The sequence below is a fragment of the Oncorhynchus keta genome, chromosome 14, assembly GCF_023373465.1.
Source record: "Oncorhynchus keta strain PuntledgeMale-10-30-2019 chromosome 14, Oket_V2, whole genome shotgun sequence".
Lineage (NCBI taxonomy): Eukaryota > Metazoa > Chordata > Actinopteri > Salmoniformes > Salmonidae > Oncorhynchus > Oncorhynchus keta.
The window spans coordinates 59,025,854-59,032,410 of NC_068434.1; positions in this window are offsets into that span (position 1 = coordinate 59,025,854).

A 6,557-nucleotide genomic window follows, 5' to 3' on the forward strand; every position below is an offset into this window, starting at 1 on the left:
AACAGCACATACGATGCTTCTTTAACAGTCTATTCACAAGGTGTTAGGGTTAGGGGGTTACGTAGGGTTAAGGTTATACAGTCCTATGGCAGTTCATTCCTTCAACGAATTAAAAGAAGACAAACGCTAACCTGCTCTGCCCACACTGCAACGTAATCGCCCAAAAGACAGCTATTGAATTCCAAATCCAGTCTCAAATCAGTTGTTTGTTGTGTAAAGCCAGTTTTGTGCAACTAATCCGAAACCCTTATGGGAAATCTTTGATTTAGATTACGGACAGGTGTCTTTTACGATTTTAGGAAAAGAAATGCGAGTGGCAGGTGTAAGAGTGAAAACAATTGAGGGAATTCAGTGTGTGTGTTTTTCTGAGCTCAGACCATCGGCAAAGAGTGAAATGTATATACAGTATGTTGATGGGGAAAGTGCAAAGAAGGGAGACACACTGACTAACCCTTACATTTAAAGCCCATTTCCTGTCTAGAAAATCCACAAGGCTTTTGAGAAACAGGGATGTTTGTGCAGCTAGAGACATGACTCAAATTCCCAACTCAATAGCCTGAATATTTTTAGCGACGCGACGCTATAAGGCCATGTGAATTCCTCAAAGACCTCAAAGCTTAGACGACGTCAATAAAGAGAGACAAGAGAGTCTTGAGACTCGTGACTTCGCACGTCGGCTGGCGCTCTATCGCTTAATAAAGAACGGCGATTTAGGCAAGGGACGGTAGGAAGTGAAACCTTGCGGGTTGAATGAGATGCCTGCAGAGGAAGGCGTGCTGGGATATGATAGCCGCCACATTCACTGTATTTCCTGTGCTCTCACTTAGTCACTATGTGCCTCTGGATTTTCATGAATGGCTGCAGAGTAGGGCCCGCCTATTGGCTGGGCTGACACCCAATCACAAGGAGGGACAGTGTCTACAGTACACAGTGTGCAAAAGCCTCTGCTCTTTCTGATATACTGCCTCCTGCTTTTAATAGATAGACTGAGAAGAGACCTTCCTCCATTCAATTACTGCCTTTTCCTCATCTCTCTCTTTCATTTTTCTTTAAAGTATCCCCTGCCAGCTTAGTTGTGGAAGAGTGTCTTTCTTGAGAAAAATGTGCGCTTGGCTGTAGCCAGTCCCACACGTCTCTTTCGCTGCCTCTGAAGGTTTCTGTTGGCATGACAGGAAAAAGCAGTTAAATGGCCATAAATTCCGCTCTTCGCATGTGGTCGGCATACAGGTTCTGCTGGGCGGAAACCTCGCAAAGGAAAAGGGCTGCTGCAGTGAAAATACAGCAGCTGGCACATGGGGGAGGATGGTAGGGATAGAAGGTGGATTTAGCAGAATGGAAGGTAGAGGAAAGAAGGCATTGAGGTGGAAGTGAGGATTTGTCCGACCAGACACTCTTTGTATTATTTCCCTTAGATCGGCTGATGCTTTATGCCAGGTTCTTCCTGTCCGAGAGGTGCACTCTCATTTTGAGAAAACAAACAAAAAGAATGAATGAATGTTAAACATATGTATTTTGAGCAAGAGATGAACCCTTTTCACAGGTGTTAGATCAGCACTGTGGAGGAGGGTTGAATTCACTGATTGCGCCTTGGTTTTTCTCCTCCTCATTAAGAAATGTAACTGTTGAAACCGGTTCAAACGCTGTCCCGTGATTGAAATCCCAACCCATCCCTCAAATATTCAATATATACAAATCTTGCAAAATATTAGTTTAGGAAAACACTGAATTTATGACCAAAGTTATCCTACTTACACTTTTTAGTAAATTGTGGGACTAGAATTAATGTTAATGACCACAACCACAACCACAGCCTTTGTCAACCAGAGAAGTCTTTTTATTTTGGTTCAGTTGCTCTTTAACAATTTGAAAACCCTCAACAGTTTTTCTACTCTTGAGGTCCCTTGTAGGTTGTGGATGGGAGTGTTAACAATGACAGTGCATTTCTCAATATCTGCTTCAGTTACAGGCCCACCTAAATTCAGCAGAAACACAGTATCAAGAATACGCTCATTAACACCCTTGGAAACAATTGGGCGGCTCCTTGCTTCATTGATAAGAAACAGCTTTCACAGTTGGCAATGGGTGTACATGTCTCTTGACACTGTACACGCAACAACTATGAAGAACAAGCATCTTAAAAGGGATATGTAGGGAATAAGGAAAATATAACTACAGATGTGGAGGTTGACATATTTAGACACTTGCGTTTGACAGTTTACCACACTCATTATGCAAACATCTATTGTTTTTGTCTTTGCCTCCCCTATAGCTTTAATTCACTTTAATTAGTGTTGTTTTTCATGTTCATGTTGTAGTTGCGGTACTGTTTCACGAGGCACCTGCATGTCGTTTCAAAGCTGTTGGCTTTGTTGTTGTGTTTTTATCTACTCCCGTGTTGTAAGCGGATATCTACAACAGGCTCCCGCCACGGCCTATTCTGTATGAGTGGTTGTGTATGGATAAATAAATCAGGGTCACACTTCATTTGGACAGTCTGGATTTCCCATCTGTAGATGCTCTAAAGATGGTCATACTATCAACAAACTATCTGTCGGTTATGCAACTGCTTGCTAAGGTTACGGTTAGGGGCAGGTTTAGAATATGGGTTAGGGTAAGGGTTAAGTTTAGGATTTGGATAAGGTTTAAGGTTAGGATTAGAGCTAGGGTGGGGGTTAGGTTTAGTAGATAGTTACAGTAGTTGAAATGTTACTGATCGTCTGTAGATAGTCCATCTGTAGATGCTCTACAGACTATCCAAATAAAGTGCTACCAAAATCACTTCCCAAATATATGATCCTCTTTGAGGCATCCCGAGCGGCACAGCGGTCTAAGGCACTGTTAGAGGCGTCACCACAAGACCCTGGCTTGTTCCCAGTATGTGTCACAACCAGCCGTGATCGGGAGTCCCATAGGGCGGCGCACAATTGTCCCAGCGTTTTCTGGGTTAGGGGAGGGTTTGGCCAGGGGGGCGTCATTGTAAATAAAAAATATATTTTTTTTACTCAAGTGCCTTACACCACTGCGAATAAATCCTCCCTCGATATGATAGTTGACCTATTTTTCATTCTATTTGCTGCTTGAGGTGTTCTCACCCGAAAACAGGGATATAAAACATTGCTGTTTTAACTGGCTTTCCCTAAGCTGCACCCATTTCTCCCACTGAAAAAAAAAAAATACAACACAACTGCTTCCCCCATTTCTCCATTAAACGAGGCTGTTTGCATGATTTCAGAAGTTCATTAGAGATGAATGGCTCCCCCTCTCTGGGCCTTGGGAGAAGGAGTGGTGACAGTGCACACAAAAGATAAAGGGGAGCGAGGGTGAATGGCCCTGGCCAAGTGGGTGGCTTTAGAGAATTCCAGGGATGTCTCTGACTACTTGCCAAGCCTGGGGGTGGGGAGAGAGAGAGAGAATCTATGGCAGAGGGGACCACATTGTTTATCTCATCAGAACCTGTGTGTTTACAGTCTCTGTTTCACTCAGGGGAGGAAGACCAGAGAGAGAGCAGAACAGCCCATTGTTTCCATCATAATGTCTAAGGGGCAGTGTGATCCCATTGTCACTGTTCGATTCTCCAATTGAGTTTTTATCCATCGAAATGTAAAAGGCAGAAAGATTGATCATGAGCATTCTACTTGTGAGGGTCATGGCATGAGATTCTATAGCATCAACATTTGTGGAACAGGAAAGGTCGTTTTGTTGATTTAAATATTTCTATAGAACATAATCACATCAGATTTTCTATTAATTTTATTGAACCTTTATTGAAATAGGCAAGCCAGTTAAGAACAAATTCTTATTTACAATGACGGCCTACCAAAAGGCATATCTATTTTTTAAAATAAAAACATAGGACATAACACACATCACGACAAGAGAGACAACACAACACTACATAATGAGAGAGAGGCTACAGGGCTACAGGGCTTCACCTGCTGTATTTTGTCCCAAGTATATTTTATCCCTTTTTGAAGAACCCTTGCTTCCAACATTGGGATTTTTACAGTGGTGGTCCTTCTGTAGCTCAGTTGGTAGAGCATGGCGCTTGTAACGCCAGGGTAGTGGGTTTGATTCCCGGGACCACCCATATGTAGAATGTATGCACACATGACTGTAAGTCGCTTTGGATAAAAGCGTCTGCTAAATGGCATATATTATTATTATTATATTACAGTTGTGGAGTTTGGGAGGAAATATGTAAATGTTCGGTATAATATGCTAATAGTATTTCCTGGATGCTTCTGGTTTATAATAAAACTATGGTTCAGTTTCAGTTATTCAAATGCCTGATTCATTATTAAGAGAAAGACTGTATGCACTGTAAATGTGTGTGTTAGAAATTTCCATTATCGTTACCAAACCACATTTTGTCACACAATGTCTCCAGTGAGAGTTTAATCAATTTGCATCGTCAAGTCAAGGTCCAGGTAAAGCAGTAACATGAGAATCACTATCTAGTTTTTGCTTTCTAAAGCCACACGGGAAAACATGAGAGGGAGGCAATGACAAATTCCTTGACGCTCATCCTCTCTAACCCTAAACCCAAAACGTTCCTCTAACCAAACCCCACTGCCCAGTCGCCCCCTCTAAGACCCCTAAAATGAATATGACGAAGCAAGGGACCACCTTGTGGGGGACCTTAAAATATGGGGCCTGCAGTCTATTGGTTACCTATTGAAAGACAAACAGTTTACTTGAACATGCTTCCAAGATGTCCCCCTTTTGATTTGGGACTGAGCAAACTCATTAGGAGTAAGTAGGTGGAATGGAAGGGGGGAAGGGCGTAGGAGGAAAGGGGAAATCAGGGGGTGAAGAGTTGCAACCACCTGGAGCCCTGATAGAGAAGCATAGGGGTGTTTGCTTATGCAGGGTATCCTTTTTATTCTCTCCTGCAACAAACAACACTCCAACAAATGGCCCTGAGCAGAGTGTTGAGAGAAATAGGGACGTGTGCATTCTTTGCATTTACAGATTGTAATGGGGGCAATGTGCTTGAGCAATTAAAAGCATATTGCCATGCACTCTCCTTTCAGAGGTTGTTAGCCTGTTTAAGTGGTGTATACAAAGAAGAGAGATATGTCAAGTGCGCGTTTTGTTTCTTGCCTTTAAAGATGAATAGGGTGAAACAGCACCAATCCCCACTGTTATTGTTTTTGTTGACGAAGCGGAGGCGAGGAGCGTCGCGCAGTAAAGTAAATGATTCATTTGAAAAGCACCAACATTTTATAAACGTACTGGCTTTTGGAACGTAGGTTTCAACAGGGTGTTTGGAAGTATCATTGAGTATCTGATGGGTTAGTCTGGGAACACTGCCGGTGTGTAGCCAGCACGGCAGACATGGTAACGGCAGAGGTAAGGGTGAGAAAAGTGTCACGGTAAGACGGATGTGTCAAAGGGGTAGCTTTAAAGGTCCTTTTTGGGGTTTGATAAGCGCTTGTGGTAAAGTGACACTGTTGCCCGGTAGAGGACAATAGAAACAGATAACTTATTATTTCTGATAATGAATAGTTGGATAATTACTCCCATCCAAACAACGAAGGAGGATGGAGGATAAGTTACCGTGCAAAATGTTGGCTAAGCCTAGTTCAAGTCTGAAAGTGGTGAGAAATAAGCCTGAAACTGCAGAGCGAGAAACAGGGATCGAGGAAGAGAAAACACTGAAGGAGGGAGGAAAAGATGGAGCAGGGAAAGCTTCTCTTTTTTTTCTCAGACCGGAGTGGGTTTCCTCTTAGATGTGGTGCAGGCTTTTATTTTGGAGGTGGGGGGATGCAGAGGGCTGTGTTGATGGAAGCCCTCAGGGTACAGCTGTCCCCCAGTTCAACCACTGCACCCCTTTGGGCGCCCCTCGCTCTCACATGGGAGGCTTAGTGGTTGGGCTGGAGCGGGCCAGGCCCAAATCACAGACACATGCGACGACTGGGAGAGAATGCTTTGATTGTGCTGCACAGAATGTGATCACGGCCACACTCCTGGATCTATTCGAGCCTGCAGACTGTGCGCCGCTTCAGTTAGTAACACGCCGCCCGCGTTGAGTTTAGTTCCACCCCTCTTCTCTTTTCGGTCCCCCAATCACTTTCCCAAGGTCTGAAATGAAACATTTCCCCCAACCTAAAATGTGGTTAAGGAAAATAGACAAGTTGAAGTCATAGTTATGTTTTACAATGTGAATAACGTTTGTCACTTGGGAGGAGAGGCGAGGACCATTTGCGGAGAACACAGACGACACCTGGACACTAACACCACTGTCTCCACCAGCTATTTGACCCTCTTCTCATCTGTGGGCCGTAGTTAACTCTTTACCGTCTCCCCCACTGTTGAGCCGCTTAAGTGTTTTGTTAAAACCCAGACAACCCAGGGAGTTCTGCTGGGAAGCCTTTTACCTTTCATTCACTGATCCACCCGTAAGGAAGGTGGCCACAAACTTAATTAAACCACCAAGGTTACACAATCCTATCACAGGAAGCCTGTTTGAAGTAATCAAATAAGGTGAACAATTCAAGTGAAGAGTTGCTCCCTGACATTGTGAAAATATGCATCAATTCCTATATATATATTTA